We start from the raw sequence: 20,007 nt of genomic DNA on the forward strand, positions 1-20,007 counted from the left end.
CACTGCGGTGTCAGCCGGCTCTTCAAAGCTACCTGTACAGAGCACGGATATCTCCAGCTGGAAGCAGACATGAAGGACAGAGTCGAGCCTGCTGCTCATCACTCGGCAGAGGAGGCTCTGCTTTTCCATGGACACCAGGGATGAGAACAGAACGTCTCTGAATTTCAAAGTCTTCTGATGCTTACTTCTTGAAGACGACAGGGTGTGAGTTTGCTTCTGGCCCACCACGGTTTGCACCAATGGCATCTCTTCTATGCAATATGAAGCAAAATTAAACTCACGAGGTGAGCGCTCTGGCTTGAGGGAGGTTTGTGTATTTGAACATTTATTTCTATCCTCCTTCTTGTCTTCGGTATCCTCCTTATTCTAACCCTTTCAAAATGTGAAAACGGTCCTTAAATCAACTGCAGAGGGTGTAGTTTAAAATATCTGTTTCTTATGTAATCCTAAATGATAGCTATAATTTTCTCTTGGCTTTTAATTTAGTATAGTGGAACGAGGAAGCTGCTTTGTGGTACTGTGTTCATTACTTTTCTATTGCTTGGGTGAAACCTCAGGTCCAAGGCAACTTATTTATTCTGGCATATGGCTGTGGAGGCGTAAGGACTCATCGTGGCAGAGTGGAAGCAGGAATGGAAAGCTAAGAGATCATATCTCAGACCCACGCATGAAAACAGGAAGCACGAACTGGAAGCTGGGTCAGACTGTACACTCTCAAAGCCTGTCCCCTGAGTCATACTTCCTCCAGCAGCAGTGCCACCAACTAGTGACCAAATATTCAGATGCCTTAGACTACGGGCACTTCTCTTATTCAAATGACAGCAAGTACCTTACCACCCCTTCTGATCTTCTTCTGTATGCTAGAAGATCTTTGATTAATAACCTGGATTTCACCCTGCTCCTTTCTTCTCTGTGCTTTAGGGGAAGGTGGTGCCCAATCTAATGGTTAATTTTGGAAGCATAATTGTGTCTGGCTCAGTTTAGCCTTCTTTCCTTCAAGAAAGAGCTGAACATTTAACAGCAGTCATGCAATGCTTATATGTATCCAACACTGATCTAGGCCTGTGTGTATCCAACACTGATCTAGGCCTGTGTGTATCCAACACCGATCTAGGCCTGTGTGTATCCAACACCGATCTAGGCTTGTGTGTATCCAACACCGATCTAGACCTGTGTGTATCCAACACTGATCTAGGCCTTTGTGTATCCAACACTGATCTAGGTTCTATAATTATACTGAGGGTCCAGGGGATCCAACACCTTCTTCTGTCCCCTTCAATGCCCCCCTTGTTTTCTAAAATTGCTCAAGGGCTATGCTACATACCAGTGCTGTCTTGGGTCTTTCTAAGAGAAAAGGGAAACTCACCGAGTACACTTGGTTTAGAGAATTAAAAACTTCCTGTGATTTTTCTTAAAATAAGCAATAAAAAGCATTTAATTCTAGAAAGCGTCAACTATATACAAAACTAGAAGGGTCTGATGCGCCTCTGTGTCCTTGCTGTCTGTCTCCCAGCATTTCCAGCATTCTTCCATTTGTGTTCCTTTGCTCCCCACTCTTTCATAAATTTGCCTGCCCTTGCTTTTCTTTAAATAACACTCTGAAACAATTTTCAAACACCATAATTTTACCTGTAAATACATACATATAGGGAGATTTATAGATTTTTGTTGTTAAAACTGGAACCAATTAACTAACAAATGTTGGTAATAGACGTCGGAATATTCACAATATTGCTCTATAGAATTATTCTTTTTAATTAATTAAAATAATTAAAATTGTACCATTTCCTGCCGCCTTCTCCATCCTTTCTTCCTCCCAAGCACCACCTTCCCAAATTCATGGCCTCCCCTTCTTTAACCATTGTTGATACATATATAGAGAAATTAGTAAATATATCAACATAACCTGATAAGTCTGCTCAGTGTTGCCTTTATCTGTATGCTTCTAGGACTGACCCCTCGGTACCGACTGACCAACCAGGTATTCCTCCCTGGGGAAGGCAATTCTCCCTCTCTCAGCAGTTGCTGATTGCTTGGAGCTCTTCATCGAGGTGTGGAACCCCCTGAGTTCTCCCCCAACTATGCTGGGGTGTCTACTGTTGTTGAGATCTTTCTGGTCTTGTGTAGGCAGCCAGGTGTTGAGATTTCATCAGTATAGTTTCCCTGTCCTAACTAGAGGGCATGATGACACAGCCATCTCCCTCATCCTCTGGCTGTCGGACTCTTCCCGCACCTGCTTCCGCTGAGTTCTCTGGGCCTCAGGTGCAGGAGTTGGTTGGGAGATGTGTCACCTGGGGCTGGATACTCCACAGTCATTTCTTTCACTTGCCTTGCTGTGGCTTCCTGGAATGGTCTCCCTGTGCTGCAAAAGAAGCTTCTTTATGAGACGTGAGAGCTGTTCTTTATCTGTCACACTATTAGGAAAAAAAAAAATCCGCCAAACGGGTGGCATGAACAACTAATGCCGACTCACCCAGAGAGCTGTCACTCCTCATGAGCTGGTGAATGACCACTCTGTGACTGAGCAAACTGAAAAGTGACCTCCCACTGGGGCAGAACATCACCACGCGTAGAGTGCTGGAGGCTTCCTTCAGAAGGAATAGTCAAGAAACAAAGATACATATTTCATAGCCAGGAAGAATGAAGATGGAGTCCCTCCTAAAGTAACAAACACAGAAACACGGAAGCAGGGAGAACCTCTTGTCCTCTTAAAACCCAGGAGGGTTCTGCCTTTTGATTCATTTTCTAAAAGTAAAACAAGGAGAAGTCATCTGTGGTGAGGAAAGATTGCAAAGACATAAAAATTATATAAACATTATTATAGAAGTAATTTCTATAATGAATTGGAGTAAAAAAAAAAATGGGGGAATGTCCTGTGCAGCAAAGACAGAAAGGAAAATCTGATATGAATGCTCAGAAAGGGGGAAAAAGAGCAATGACATCACTAAAGAAAACTTGAAAGACGTTAAAGAGAGACCTAAGGTACTGTGTGCATGTGTGCGTGTGTGTGTGTGTGTGTGTGTGTGTGTGTGTGTGTGTGTGTGTGTGTTCTGTGCAGGCAGGTCAACAAGTTAGCTCTCTGCCTTATTTCCTTGAGATAAAGTTTCTCACCAAACCTAGAGCTCACCATACATTGGCTAGGTTGGTGGTCAGAAGCTTGAGTGCTTTCCCCCCTTCCTTCCCCACCCACACCCCCGGTGCAGAGGGGACAGGTGTAGATGTCCGTGGCCACACCCATGCTTTATGTGGATTCTAGGGATCTGAATTCAGGACCTTCTGCATGCATAGCAGGTGTTATTACTCCCTGATACATATCTCAGTTCCTATAGCATTCCTAAGTGACACATTTCCATAATTCCAAATTTGGGATGTGTACATGCCAGGCAAGCATCCTACTTTTCCATATTAAAATATAATGCCTGGAGTGACAGAAAAAAAATTATTGAAAGAACTTTTTAAAAAAGAAACCAAGGAAACTACTTTGCTTGGACTCTCAGTGTCTACACTGACATCTGAATATTTTCTTTTAAATTACTGCATGTGTGTGCATGTGTGCATGTGCATGTGTGTGTGTGTGTGTGTGTGTGCATGTGTGTGCTTTGGGTGGGGAGGACAGGGGAGAAGGAATACATGGTCTTAAGCAAGCTAGGCAGGCACTCTACTGCTCAGTTACATCCCCAGCCCCAAGACGTTACCTTTAAAATGTGATATTTGTTTTTATGCTCAGTAAATATTTAAGGTCACAAATAAATAAACCCAGCCATCTTCGCATACCTCCTCAAGAGACAACTGCCAGTGGCATTGTATTTTGCATGTAGTCCCATATGCCTCCCCTGTAATTAAGATCCCAGAACATATAGTTCATTATGCTTTGCTTTCACCACTTACACGAACGCTCTGACAGCTTCCTAAATTAGCCTCAGCTTAGACCTCCCCATCAGCTTCAAGTCCAACTTCCTGCCTGGCATTCCCACAGGGGAACGAAGATGAAAATGACTAAATGAAGGACTTGATCTACATAGATATCCCTCTCCTCCCGTCCTTCCTGTCTGAAATTAGTATCACATACACACTGACCTTTTTTTGTTAAATCTTAATCTGAACATTACTCGTGTTTCCTGTCTCATTCCTGTGCCCATCCAAATGATCAGAAATCTCTAAGGAGCCCATGGTACATCCCAGGTATTGGCTGTACTAGTTACTCTCACTGGGCTGTGAACACACCCAACAGAAACAATTGGAAAACAAAGACTATTTTGAGCTCACAATTTCTGAGGATTCAGTTCACCCTGGTGGGGAAGATGTGACAGAGGAAGGCAGTAGGAATATGTGGGAAAGACTGCTCACATCAGGGTGGACCAGATTGCACACACAATAACAGGAACCAAGGTCTAGATAGCACCTTCAAAGGCCCACCCCCACAACGTCACCTCCACCAGCAAGGCCCCACCTCTTAAGGTCACATTGCCTCCCCAAATGCACCATCAGCTGGAGAGCAAGTGTTGAAACCTTGAGGCTGTGGGGGAATCTAGATTCAAATTATGACATGATCAGCATGTAGAAACAGACTCAAGCTCCAGAACTCACCTGCTTTTTCACCAGGACTGCTAGATAGCTCAGAGTCTGGTCTTTCTAGTTTTGTGCCTGGTTTCCATGGATTTTCTCCTCAAAAGAGATGCCAGCTTTGGCAAACTATTTTTTTTTTCTCAAAGTTTATTAAAATACAAAAGTCTCCATTTCCGCCCCTCCTCCAGGCAAAGTATTTTAAGACACATACATGGGAGTATGAACAATAGAAAACAAACCTCAGTGTCTTCAAACCAAAGCCGTGCAAAGTTATTAATGCTGTGAATTTACGAGTTCCTTGCTACTCCTTGAAATCCTGATGTCACAGATCCCCAGCGCAACAGAGTTCTTTCAGTCCAGAGACGGTCCCTGGGTTTGAGAGCAGTGCGAAGCTCTCTCTAGCCTAACTCTTCCTAGACTTTCTCTCACGCTGGAACCCTTGCCTGCACAGTTCTCCCTCCCCATTATTACACTATAGCTCTCTATTGCCTTCCCTTTCATCATCACTACCAAAACCCTTTCTGGACCACTGGGTATTCGTTCTCTGCCTGCTTTTCATACTTTTCATACCCTATCAAAGTTTGCGGTCATATTTATTGCCTTATTTGCTGTTTCTTGAGATCATAAGCTCCAGCCAGGCAGGAACCTCGTGTATCTTATTTATCACAGACAGCCCCTGGCACTACAAAGTTTTGGAGTGAATGAATGTTCAATAAATATTTCCAGAAAGAACGAAATCTACACACTTTTCCACTGTATTATGTAGGTCTCGATAGTCTAATTCGTTTTTCTCATTGCTAAATATTTCAACACAGAAAAGAATTATGATGTATTTAATCATTCATTATTACTAAATATTTGATCCCCCCCAATTTTTCCCATATGAAAATCCTATTGAAAGCAAACATTCTTAACCTAACCATATCTTAAAAAATTAGGATAAATGGTTTAAAACAGAAACCAAGTTAAGTTACACAGACATTTAAGTGAGAGATCGAATATGTTTCAGATACTTAATTCAGATATTTTGAGACATGCATTTTTGACAAAATTACGAAGTAGCTATTGTCTCTGCAATCACCTAAGAAAGACACCTCTGGCTGTGTGGTAACTGTATTTCCAGGAAGGATTAACTGAGGGGAAAGCCCTCCCATATGCTGAGCAGCATCTTCAAGCAGTGGTCCAGCCATAAGGCAGATTTAGGGGAAATCTACAGCCTTTTCACCTGCTTGCCTTCATCTCTTACCAGACAGTGCATGGATGCTGCTCTTGTCACCACGGCCACCATCCTTTGCTGACTCAGCTTCTTCAGCCTCCCACGGGGACCTAGGACCACTGGTTCTTCACAAATCCTTGAGGCCTTAACTGCTAGATTGGAACTATTGAGGCTCCTGGTCAACAAAATGAGCATCTGTGAAAAGAAAAGAAAACCAGGTGAAGCTGAATGTAGTGGTATCAGGCCCACTGAGGAGATATTCTTGGGTATCATTTCTCAGATGCTAACTTCTTCTTCTTCTTTCTCTCCTTCTTCTTCTTCTTTTTCTTCTTCTTCTTCTTCTTCTTCTTCTTCTTCTTCTTCTTCTTCTTCTTCTTCTTCTTCTTCTTCTTCTTCTTCCTCTTCCTCTTCTTCTTCTATTTCTTCTTGAAAATAGATATTTTTTCATACAATGTATTCTGATTATGGTTTCTTCTGCCCCAACCCCTTCCAGATCTTCTCCATCATCCCCAATCCATACCCTTTCTCACTCTCTCTCATTAGAAAAAAAACAAAACCAGGCCTCTAAAACGTAATAGTAATAACACTAATAAGATAAAAGAAAAACAAACAAACTTGAATACATCAAAACAAACAAACAGAAAAAGAAGAAACATATACAGATGCAGAGACACACACATTCCACACACATAGAAATTAAGAAAAAAACCTCACAGAACTGGAAACTTCAGCACATAAGCAAAAGCAAAGGACCTGCAAGAAGGAAGAGAAGAAGAAAACAGACAAAGCATTATGGGGCAAAATAAATAAATAAAACCTCCAAAAATACCACTGAGTTCATTTTGTGCTGGCCATCTACTGCTGGGCAGGAGGGCCTTAAGTGTGGTTTTTGAACCTAGTGAGACTTTCTTTTCCTTTTCATGGCTTATAAATTGGAAATAACGCCTGAGTTATGGAGGAGACAAGTGTCCATGTCTTTTCTCATCACTGGGACCCCCTCTAGGTGAGATCTGCATGGGTCCTGTGCATGTTGTCACAGTCTCTGTGAGTTCATGCGTGAGTCACATCTGCTGCATCTAGAAGACCTTGATTCTTTGGTGTCCTCCATTTCTTCTGGCTCCTACAATCTTTCCACTAGCCACTTCTTAAATGAGATGTAATTGTTTACAATCTATGTGTATGTGTCCATTTCTGTAGGTATAAATGTTACACGTGTAAGGGTTCTCACAAGGGCCAGAAGAGGGTCCCCTGGAGCTGAAGTTAAAGGCAGTTGTGGGCCACCTGATTAGATGCTGGGAACCAAATTCTGGTCCTCTGAAAGAACACCAATGATGTTAACCACACAACCGTCTTTCTAGCCCCATCTGCTTAGTTTTTGAAGACCAGGTCTCTCCCTGTTCTGGAACTTGTCAAAGAGGGTAGGGTGGCTTGCCTATGATCCAGGGATTCATCAGTTTCCATTTCCTCCGGCATCAGGATTACAAGTCCATGTTACTAAGTCTTAAAAAAAAAAAAGCTCTAAATGAGTTGTCTCCATCAAATCTCTCCATTCAGACCTCAGGGAACTCCATGAAGGAGGAGGCAGAAGGAGTTGTGGAGACAGAGGCGACAGAGGACTCCAAGGCCATATACAACAGCCGAGGATAGCTTATATGAACTCCCGGAAATGGAAGCAGCTACTGCAGGGCCTGCGTGGGTCTGCACCAGGTCCCTGTGTATAGACTATAGCTTTTAGGGTAGTACTTTTATGGGACTCTCGAGGGTGTGAATGAGTTGTCTCTGATGTTTGTGCTCTTTTTTCTCTTGAACTCTTTTATCTTTCTGTTGGTTTGTCTTCTCCAGCTTCTTTATGATGGCTTTTGTTTTATCTTATAATATTTTATTTTGTCATGCTTTGTTGTCATCTCTTAAAAGCCTATTCTTTTCTAAAGAGAGACAGAAAGGGATTTGATCTACGAAGGAGGGGAGCTGGAGAAAAATTGGAAGAAGAAAGGAGGGGAAAATTGTCTTCAAATCATATTGTATAAGAAGAATCTATCGTTAATAATAGGGGGAAAGTGGGTTCTGGTATCAAACATAGGTCCTCATATTAGGCCCTGATTTATAAGCTAAGTGTCCCCCAGTACCCACACAGAGAGATGAATATGAGACTTGGAAGTAGATGAGGGTTGTGTGAAGGAGGAAAAGTCCAAAGGAAGGAGAATGACAGAATAAGCAAGAATACATATCATGCTTTGTCCCATACACAGAATCTAGAAATTTGTACATTTCATCTCCTATATATTATATATGTGACACAAAAGCACAAAGGAAACTATTTTGATAAAGGAAGAAGACTGGTAAGCTATTAGGTGAAGGAAGTGAGCAGGGAACAGAAGTCTAATGGGTACTTAATGCGAGCCACGTAGAGAGGCAAATATGCACATCCAAATGCCATCATGCAGCCCAGCATTTTGTTTGCTAACTAAAAAAATTAATAATGTCTGATTCTAACAAAGTATGCATAAAACTCGCATGTTGAAAAATGTAAAGCATCACCATATATTCTCAGGGGACATGCAGTCATTCACCAAATTATAATGTTTTGCGAACCACTGACCATATATGCCCCCGTTGTACTACAAAGTTATATGCTCTGATAAATCATGATTGTCTTTATGGAAATACACTTATGGTCATCAACAACACATTTCTCAGAACATGTCCTCTTTATTACAGGATACATAATTATAAATAGAAAAATAACTTTAAAAAAACTGAAAATAACTTCCCTAAATTGATCAACAAGTTTAATGTAATCTAAAGCTAATTGGTCAGTACTTTTAACACATGTAAATCCCAGTCATTCTAAAGTTGATATGCAAATGCAAAAGATTTAGGATACTACTGAAAAAGTCTGAAAGAGAAGTTTGGTTTGGAGAATTTATGGCAAGGCTCGACATAAAACTACAGCAATCAAGACAACACTCTACTATATAGAAATACATAGACAATAAAAATGGAACCAAGACTCCAGACATAATGATGTTATATAAAGGAAATCATCCAGGCAATAAATGGCAAGTGAATTAAACAGACAGTTCTCAAACGAAGAGGAGATGACCAATCAATACATGCAAAGACAACGAAGATCCTTAGTCATCAGGAACTTACAAGTCAAATCTATGTTGTCATTCCAGTCAACACGGCTCTCATCAAGAAAACCAACAACTGACCTATGACAGGCAAATGAAAGAAGACTCCCCAGCCCTTACCATCTGTATCCTTAAAATACCACCTCTTACATAGGTCATTCCCCAGACCTTCCATATACCCTCACCCACTTAAGAGTGGGCACAGGAGGATCCAAACTCACTAGTGTGTTCATCTTGGATGAGCCTCTGTTGCACAAGTTGCCCATGGTGAAGCATTTTGTTACCGCAGCCATAATAAACTCATACGCTGTGTATCCAAATTACTGTGCCATGGCAAAAAGAATGGGTAACGTGGAAACTAAATCTTTATTTCTTTTTCCATCTCTATGCCTGATTCTGCCTCCTTCTTGCTCACACATTGGCACATACTCACAACAAATTCTCCAGTTTTATTTTGGCTGATACGGGTGGCTTGACGGTTGTGTTTAAATTGTTCCATAGTGGGCCTGCTTTAATAAGCATAAATATACTAAACATTTAAAGTTATTAAGTTCAAATTGCAATTCCTACACATTTTAATGGACTCGTGGAAAATAAAACACACTCCTGCTAAAATGATAATTGAAGAGAACTTTTGATGACAGAGCTGCATTGGCATCATTGTTCCACAAATATAATTATTTCCATAAAATGACTTCTTATATCTGCAAAAAAAAATTTAAGTAGTGAAAGGTGAAATAATTATTGGAAAGAATTAGTAAAGATGAGAAACTGTGAACGCAAGGCGGTGGTGCCAAAACAGCTATTCTAAACATTTGTGCTTGCTATGGCTTGCAGTTAAAATTTAAAAATAGCACTTAAATATGCGTGTTAATAACATCCAGAAGGCATTTCTTTCAAGCCTGTTTGGGCTGTTGAAGGGTTTAATTTAACCACAGCATTCATTTATGTCTAGCAGTTAAATTTTTTTTTCTTTTAAGCTCAAAGGAACTGTGAGTTGTAACTATGATCTAATTGGTAAGGAATGAAGAAGGGTTTTCATGTTTTATAGACAACATGCATCCTGATCATTTTACAGCAGTAAATTATGAAACACTGCACTTGCTGTGTTTCCCTGTGGAAGCTGGGGCCTAGCTCATTAGACTGTAAAAATAACTTGCTGGATTCGGCAGCTCCTACAAAGGCCCTCTGACAAGGTGGGTTATTTTTATTTCGCGAACCCACATTCGCCAGGCAGTCCCGAGCACGTGAGATTCTTCAGCGCCCTCAACTAAATCAATTTATAACTCCATCTGCATGTCAGAGGGCTGCGCAAGGACCCTAAACTGCTGGAGAGGAAGATAATTTATTATTGATTTTTTTCCCCCAACCTCCTTTTTTGTAAAAGCAGCTACAATTCACTAGTTCTTTGGTTTCTTCCTGCAACACAAATTAGCTATAGGGACATATGTGATGCATCCGCCAGGGTTTTTGTGGGAAGGCAAAGGAGATGCCAGGCCAAAGTGGATGGCTTCCTTATGGCTTACAGAGAAATAAAGAATATCCCGTGGCCATTTAAGAAGAAGTAAAAACTCACCAATCTGCTCTGGTGACTGAGAAGCCATAAAAATTTATAGTGCCCATGATCTGCTTTTCAAATATTCACACTAAATTACATCTGACCTAAGAAACCAGGTTATTTATTTAATTTTATTGTGTGTGTGCTGCGGGGGGGGGGGGGGGGAGACACACAACATTAACTTCATAGTTTCTCTCATAGCCTGAAAGAGTCAAATATCCAAACTGTAAATAACTTGAAGTCGCTCTTACAGCTCCCTGAGTAGAGAACAAGAGGAAAAGACCAACGCACGAAATCTGTAGCCTGCAGCCCTCACAGACCAGCCCTGACACGATTGAATCTGATGCCTTCCTCTGTCTACAGAGAACGGCCTGTCGTGCATGCGACTTTGCAGCAGCAGCGTAGACATTTTCCCAGCTCAGAACAACGGCCCTGGACCTATGCTGCCGGGATCCCTCCCGGCCCCCAGTTGCTTCTCTTCTCTTCTTCGCATTTATAGCATCAAATATAAACTGTTGCTGTCATCAGAATATGGCTTAGACTTACCGGTAAAAATAGCAAATAGTTTTATTATTACTGTAGACTACCACAATAGCTATAAGGAAGATTGAGATAGAGAGAAAATAGCAAAAGTCTTGGGAACATCTGCGACCTCCGTGGGCGGAAACTTCCCTCAGCTCCCACTCCCACAGCCACCCTCCCCTCCCCTCAGCCAACCTCCATTACCCTCAGCCCCTACACCTTCCCCCACAGCCAGGCCACCCTCCTCACAGTCAGAACTAAGATTTATTTTGTATTCTTCTTAGGTTTGTGAATGGCACACACTTAATTCTTACAAGTAAAGTGTGCTTTCTGCTTGTGGTCCCCTGTAATAAATTGTTTGATCCTTCAAAAGTCTTAGTTTTGCTGTTGAAAACTACATACTTTAATAGACGTTATATCACCAGTGCATTCGGATGTCTCTCCCAAAGTTGCGGTTGGTACTGATGACGATTTTAGCGGCGATTTTTAAATTTTCATTTTGTTTAAATAACTTCCGGGGCCAAACCTGTGAAATCTGTTTCGTGTGCATTATGAACCACTGATGTCCCTGTCCAATTTTTGAAATCATTATTTTTAAAAATAATTTATTTTATGTGCATTCATGTTTTGCCTGCATGCATTATGTCTGTGTGAAGGTGTCAGATCCCCTGGAACTGGAGTTATGGGCAGTTAAGATTGCTCTATGGGATCTGGGAACCGAACCCGGGTCCCCTAGAAGAGCAGCCAGTGTTCTTAACCACTGAGTCATCTCTTCAGCCCCCAGCTTTTGAAATAATTATTCTTTTGTTTTTCGTTTTGAAGTTGCCTCCCCACCACTACCACCCTGGTATTTGCATTGTGTAATGGTTGCCTAGTGATCGGGCATGGGTATTCTCCCAAGTTCCCCAGGGGGCCAGCATGACACTCCACCCACTCTGCCTCTCAAGTGCCAGGATTAAAGGCGTTCAACAGATTGATCCAGTTCTGCTCTTGACTGGACGCCTTTGCGACTCCCCTGAACCTGTATTAACCCTAAAGGACTTACAAACAGATCCCACCTGTCATGTTGCCTGGAAGGTTTTGTTCGTATGTTCAGTGACGTTATAAAGGATGAGCAGGGAGGAACCAGGAGGCCAGGAGAATGGCACTTACCTACAAGCCAGTTTCCCAAGTTAGACGGGAGCCCCTTCAGGTCATGACTATGCTGATCCCTCTGCAACTTCCCACCTTACACGAGGAAAACATTCTTAGATGTTAGCATGGTCGGTGGGAACAAAGCTCTCCTCCTGTCATACCATAATCTCCCAAGCTATACTGTATATAAGCGATCAGTACTTGAACATTTCCGACGAACTTTCTTGGACTCCCACTAAACTGACGAGCCTTTGTTTGCTTTTCTTTGTAATGTGTTTAGTCATGCCGCCTTTGAGTCTCAAACAATCCAAATGGAGGTTAGCCAAAGCCTGGTTAAATAAAATGTTCCTAAAATGAAACATTCCACAGGGCCAGGAAGATGGCTCAGCAGAAGCTGGAGTTACAGACAATTGTGAGCCACCCCTGGGTGGGTTCTGGGAATTGAACCCTGCTCTCTGAAAAAGCAGCCAACACTCTTGACCGCTGAGCCATCTCTCCAACCCCTTTATGGAGTTCTTCTTAAAATTAAATGCAGCTATGGGTGATTTATTTATTAGCCCCAAAGCAAATTACATGCTTAAAAATGCTTCTAGGAAATGTGTCCTTATGTCTCATGAATATCTCTTTCCATCATGCTAGACAATACTCTAGGCTAGCTCCAAGCATTATTCCTTTATTTACAACCCTTTTCTCAAACGTGAAAAGGACGGAGAGATTGCTTGATTTCTAATTTTTAAGTTGCCAGGAATCTGATTTGCTTTTTGCTCGGTACCATGAACCATTTGAGTCTCCCAACTCCAGGTCCCAGTGGTCCAGAAGCAATATGGCTGCCCCACAAAGACATATCAATAACCATCTTCTTGGCCAACCTTTATTGGACACATCTTTTCTTCTACAGCAAAATGCAATCCGGTTTTGACGAGTGAGAAGGATGGTGGACAGAAAGGTGAAAGAAGCACTCGGTTAAGAAACAAGTGTTGGCTGAAAGTGGGCATCTGGGGGTGGGATGGAAGTCACGGTGTGATTACTGTATTGCAGATGAAAGCCATGGAGGAAGGGGGTGGTTCCTGACCACATCTTGCAAAGCAATAGACGAGTGCAATTATCTAACGCGTGTGCGCAGTGACACACCACACAGGGAAGGAAGCATAAATTTACAAAATCTTGATTAATACTGGCTCGGTAACATTAAAGCATAACCGTTAAGTATGAACCAATGTAATTATGGCTTGCAAAACTATAATTTATTCACATTCGAAAAGGCAGTGCCATCAAATGTCATAAAAAAGTACAGATGCACCCACTAAAATAACCCCAAAGCCTCAAACACTTAGAAACTGTTTTCTGTTTAATTTTGTGTGTGCCCATGTATTTGTAATCCATCTGAGATTTCTGCATGTATGAGTCTGAAATAAGTTCAGTTCCAGCTGAAGGAGATGCCTGCTGAATGTTAATGAGACAGACTGTCTATTTTAATACATGTTTTTGTACAAACTGATTATATTAAAGTATGTTGTAATTGAATTATTTTCTACACTATTATTTAGGAGTGCTTGTTATTTTTTTTTTGAGCCCTGATTTTTAGCATACCAATAGTGAGCTTGAGATATTTAAAATGAGACAGCTTGAAAGACAAAGGCGATCCCATTAACCAGCAAGGATTACTTGTGTTACAGGTAAAAAGAGATTTCTGGGAGGATTTTATACTTACATTTGAAGCTTGGTTCTCCATGCTTTCCCACTGCAGCAAAATTGATTTCTAGTCAGACTGAGTACTCTCCCCTCTTCAAGTCACCAAGAGCCAAACATTTTAAATTACTTAAATCTGTGGTCACATAAAAAGCAATTGTGTCATTAAAATTCTGATTTTATTCACCTACCAAATTCTCCCACATGGGTGATATTCTGAATTATAAAACCATCTGCCTGCTTATAATTGAAGCCAGCTTCCCATATTTGGCTCTCTTAATTTGTGAAGGTTCAGTTGTAATCTAATAAAATTAATTATATTTGCTTCTGAAGAGGCAACCGAGCAATGGAGTCCTTTTTCATCTCCCTTTTAGAACCGACGTGATCTGATTTGCACAATTCAAACCCATAAACATAACTAATCTGAGAAGAGAGTAAATTAACAGAATCAATAATAAAAATAAGCACCGTTCACTGAGTGCCCACTACATTGTGGGCAGATGCTTAGCATATCATGGCAATGTCCGTCCAGTCTCTTCCGTAAGCCTGTCAAAACAGCCCTGATGAAATAAGCGTCACGTCTAGGGATGCAACCAATCAAACGACGTAGACGTGATCTATTGGTGGCTGGGAAAGAGAGTAAAAACCAAGCATTTGTTTATTTTGAAGGTAGTTTTCAGTTAAAAAAAAAAAAAGGAACACATTTACCCCCCCCCCCCCCATTATTCCATGATAAGAAAATTTCCAACTGCTTTCTGCATGGGCTTTCACTGTCTCAAATGCTTGGTTTAAAGCTTTAGTTGTGCATGTAAAGATATGTCCACCAAGATTCTAGTCTAACAGATTGATTCATTCATTCTATATTAAGGGAAGGGTGTATTTATCAGCTGTCAGTCACTATGACAAAATACCTGAGATATTCAACTTACAAAGAGAAAATGTGCATGCTGCCTTACTGTTCTAGAGGGCTCCACAGCCTCTTGGCTTTTCCCTTTCAATCAGGAGTAAAGAAGCACATGACAGGAACAGGTGGTAAGACCAGCTTGGGGTGGACAGGAAGTAACACCAGACAGGAGGGGGCTGGGCTCTTATGATCCTCTTCAAAAGCACTCACCAAAATGGCCTAACAACCTTGGAAGGTGGTCCTCACCTCCCAAGCCTTTAATACATGGGTCTTTGCAAGTATTTTTCAGTTCCAAACTGGAACATACATATTAATTTACCCTTTGATTTTAACTCAATTTTTATTGATTTTATTGAGCTATATATTTTTCTCCGCTCCCCTTTCTTACTCTCCCCCACCCTTCTACCCTCTCCCATGGTTCCCATTCTCTCAATTTACTCAGGAGATCTTGTCTTTTTCTACTTCCCATGTAGATTAGATCTATGTATGTCTCTCTTAGAGTCCTCTTTGTTATGTAGGCTCTCTGGGATTGTGAATTATAGGCTGTTTTGTTTTGTTGCTTTATGTCTAAAAGCCACTGATGAGAGAGTACATATGATATTTGTCTTTCTGGGTCTGAGCTACCTCACTCAATATATTTTCTAGATCTGTCCATTTGCCTGAAAATTTCAAGATGTTGTTATCTTTTTTTGCTTTGTAGTACTCCACTATGTAAATGTATAACATTTTCCATTCTTCAACTGAGGGGTGTTTAGGTTGTTTCCAGGTTCTGGCTATTACAAACAATGCTGCGATGAACATAGGTGAGCACATGTCCGTGTGGTATGATTGAGCATTCTTTGGGTATATACCCAAAAGTGGTATTGCTGAGTCCTAAGGTAGTTTGTTTCCTAATTTTCTGAAAAATCACCACATTGACATCCAAAGTTACTGTACTAGTTTGTACTCTCACCAACATTGGAGGAGTATTCCCTTTACCTCACATCCTCTCCAACATAAGTTGTCATCAGTGTTTTTGTTCTGTGCCATTCTTAAAGGTATAAGCTAGAATCTCAGAGTTGTTTTGATTTGCATTTCTCTGATGGCTAAGGATGTTGAGCATTTCCGTAAGTGTCTTTCAGCCATTTTAGATTCCTCTGCTGAGAGTTCTCTGTTTAGGTCTGTACACCTATTTTTTATTGGATTATTTGTTCTTTTGATGACCAATTTCTTGTATATTTTGAATATCACCCCTCTGTCTGATGTGGGGTTAGTGAAGATCTTTTCCCATTCTGTAGGTTGTTGTTTAGTCTTATTGACTGTGTCCTTTGCTTTACAGAAGTGTCTCAATTTCAGGAGGTTACATTTACTAATTGTTTCTCTCAGGCTCTGTGCTACTGGGGTTATATTTAAGAAGTGATCTCCTGTGCCAATGTGTTCAAGCATACTTCCCACTTTCTCTTCTGTAAGATTCAGTGTGGTTGGTTTTATGCTGATGTCTTTGATCCATTTGGACTTGAGTTTTGTGCATGGCGATAGACATGGATCTATTTTCATTCTTCTATGTGTTGACGTCTAGTTATACCAGCAACATTCATTGAATATGTTTTCTTTTTTCCATTATATATATTTTTTGCTTCTTTGGCAAAAATCAGGTGTTTGTAGGTGTGTGGATTGATATCTGGGTCTTCTATTCAGTTCCATTGATCCTCTTGTCTGTTTTTATGCCAACAGTAGACTGTTTTCAGTACTGTAGCTCTGTAGTAGAGTTTGAAATCGGGGATTGTGATACCTCCAGAAGTTCCTTTATTGTACAGGATTGTTTTGGCTATCCTGGGTTTTTGTTTTTCCATATGAAGTTGAGTATTTTCTTTTGAGGTCTGTGAAGAATTTTGCTAGGATTTTGACAGGCACTGCATTGAATCTGTAGATTGCTTTTGGTGAGATTGCGATTTTTACTATGTTAAATCTGCCTACCCAAGAGCATGGGAGATCTTTCCATTTTCTGTTGTCTTCTTCAATTTCTTTCTTCAAAGATTTAAAGTTCTTGTCATATAGGTCTTCCACTTGTCTGGCTAGAGTTACTCCAAGATATTTTATGCTATTTGTGAATACTGTGAAGGGTGATGTTTCTCTTATGTCTTTCTCAGCTCATTTATCGTCTGTGATAAGGAGGGCTACTGATTTTTTTCAAGTTAATCTTGTATCCTGCTACTTTACTGAAGGTGTTTATGAGTTGTAGAGTTCCTCAGTAGAATTTTTGGGGTTACTTATGTAAACTATCATATCATCAGCAAATAGTGAGAGTTTGACTTCTTTTCTGATTTGTATCCCCTTGATCTCCTTTTATTGTCTCACTTCTCTAGCCAGGACCTCAAGAACTATACTCAATAGACATGGAGAGAGTGGACAACTTTGTCTTGTTCCTGATTTCAGTGGGATAGCTTTGAGTTTCTCTCCATTTTGTTTGATTTTGGCTGTTGGCTTGCTGTTTAATGCCTTTATTATGTTTAGGTTTGTTCCTTGTCTCCCTGATCTCTCCAAGACATATATCATGAAGGGATGTTTTATTTTGTCAAAGGCTTTTTCAGCATGTAATGAGATGATCATGTGCTTTTTTTTCCAGTTTGTTTACTTGGTAGATTACATTGACACATTTTAGTATATTCAGCCATCCCTGCATCTCTGGGATGAAGCTAACTTGATCATGGTGGATGATTTTTCTGATGTGTTCTTGTATTTGGTTTGCCAGTATTTTATTGAGTATTTTTTACATCAAAGTTCATGAGTGAGCTTGGTCTGTAATTCTCTTTCTTAATAATGTCTTTGTGTGGTTTGGTTTCAAGGCAATTGTAGTTTCATAAAAAGAGTTTGTCAATGCTTTTTTCTGTTTCTATTGTGTGAAACAATTTGAGGAGTATTAGTATTAGTATTAGTTTTTCTTTGAACATTTTATAGAATTCTGCACTAAAACCATCTGGCCCTGGGCCTTTTTTGGTTGGGAGACTTTTGACGACTGTTTCTATTTCTTTATCAGTTATTAGTCTATTTAATTTGCTTATCTGGTCTTGATTGAATTTTGGTAAGTGATATTTACCCAGAAAGTTGCCTATTTCCTTTAAGTTTTCAAAGTATGATCTTAGAGTTCTCTAAATTTCCTTCATGTCTGTTGTTATGTCCCCTTTTCATTTCTGATAATTTGGATATTCTCTCTCTGCCCTTTGGTTAGTTTGGATAAAGATTGTCTATTTTGTTGATTTTCTCGGCAACCCAACTCTTTGTCTCATTGATTCTTTGTATTGTTTTCTTTGTTTCTATTTTATTGAGTTTAGCCCTTGGTTTGATTATTTTCTGCCATCTAGTCCTCCTGGGTGAGTTTACTTCTTTTTGTTCTAGAGTTTTTAGGTGTTGTGTTAACTCACTAGTGTGGGATTTTTTTTAACTTCTTTATGTAGGCATTTAGTGCTATGAACTTTCCTTTAACACTGCTTTCACTGTGTCCCATAAATTTAAGTATGTTGTGTGGTCATTTTCATTGAATTTCAGGAAGTGTTGTAAGAGGCTGCTTATTTGTTCCTGGCTGCCCAGACTCCTAAAATAATCACACAGAAACTATATTATTTGCAATAATGCTGCTTGGCCAATCACTTAAGCATATTGCTAGGTAGCTCTTATATCTTTAACTAACCCATTTCTATTAATCTGTGTATTGCCACAAGGCTGTGGCTTACAGGATCAAATTTCGTCCAGCATCCAGCATCTGTCTCCAACAGGGCTTCATGGCTTCTTACTAACACTGCTTTCTTTCTCTCAGCATTCAGTTTAGTTTCACCACCTATCTCTGTTCTGCCCTGCTATCGGCCCAAAGTAGCTTCTTTATTAATCAATGGTAATCACAGCATATAGAGGAAAGTCCCACATCACCTCCCCTATTCTGTCTAAATGAAAAGGAAGGTTTTAATTTTAACATAGTAAAATTGCATACCACAAAACAGGTATCAAACAAGAATTACAGTTATAATATTTATATATACTTTATCTTTTATCATAACTAAGGAAAACTATAATTATAACTATTCTTCAATTCCATTAATTTCTTCCTTGACCCATTGATGATTCATATGAGTATTATTTAATCTCCATGTGTTTATGGGCTTTCTGAAATTAATGTTGCTGTTGAATTCTAATTTTAAACCATGGTGATCAGGTAAGATACATGGGGTTGTTCCAAATTTTTTTGTATCTGTTGAGGTTTGTGTTGTTATCTAGTATGTGGTCAGTTTTTGAGAAGGTTCCATGAGGTGCTGTGAATCAGGTGTATTCTTTTATGTTTGGATGAAATGTTCTGTAGATGTCTGTTAAGTCCATTTGAGTCAAACATCTGTTAATTCCCTTATTTCTCTGTCAATTTTTTGTCTGACAGATCTGTCCAGTGGTGAGAGTGGGGTATTGATGTCTCCCACTATTAGTGTGTGGGGTTTAATGTGTGATTTAAGCTTTAGTAGTGTTTCTTTTACATATGAGGGTGCCCTCATATTTGGGGCATAGATGTTTAGTATTGAGATTTCCTCTTGATGGATTTTTCCTATGACTATATGAAATGTCCTTCTTTGTCTATTTTAATTGATTTTAGTTTGAAGTCTATTTTGTTAAAATTTAGGATAGATATATCAGCTTGTTTCTTAGGTCTGTTTGATTGGAAATTTTTTTTCCCCAACCCTTTACTCTGAGGCGATGCCTGTCTTTGACACACTTTTTAAGGTGTGTTTCTTGTATGCAGCAGAAGGATGGATTCTGCTTTTGTATCCAATCTGTTAGGCTTTGTCTTTTCATAGGTAAGTTCAGTCCATTTATATTAAGGGATATTAATGACCTGTGATTGCTAGTTCCTAATATTTTACTTGTTGGTGGTGGTGATGTTATTGTGTGTGTTTTCCACTTCTTTGGAGTTTTTTTTTTTTTTTTGCTATGAGATCATCTATTGTCTGTGTTTTTGTAGATGTAGCTAACTTTCTTAGGTTACAGTTTTCCTTCTAATACTTTAGGACTGAGTTTGTCATTATGTATTGACTAAATCTGGTTCTGTCATGGAATACATTGTTTTGTCTGTCTCTGGTAATTGAAAGATTTTCTGGATATAGTAGTCTAAGCTGGCATCTGTGGTCTCTTAATGTCTCCATAAAACTTGACCACGTCCTTTGGGCTTTCATTGTTTCCATTGTGAAATCGAGTGTAGTTCTGATAGGTCTGCCTTTATATGACACTTGGCCTTTTTCCTTTGCAGCTTTTAATATTCTTTCTTTAT

The sequence above is a fragment of the Myodes glareolus genome, chromosome 13 (genome assembly GCF_982192425.1).
Source record: "Myodes glareolus chromosome 13, mMyoGla1.1, whole genome shotgun sequence".
Lineage (NCBI taxonomy): Eukaryota > Metazoa > Chordata > Mammalia > Rodentia > Cricetidae > Myodes > Myodes glareolus.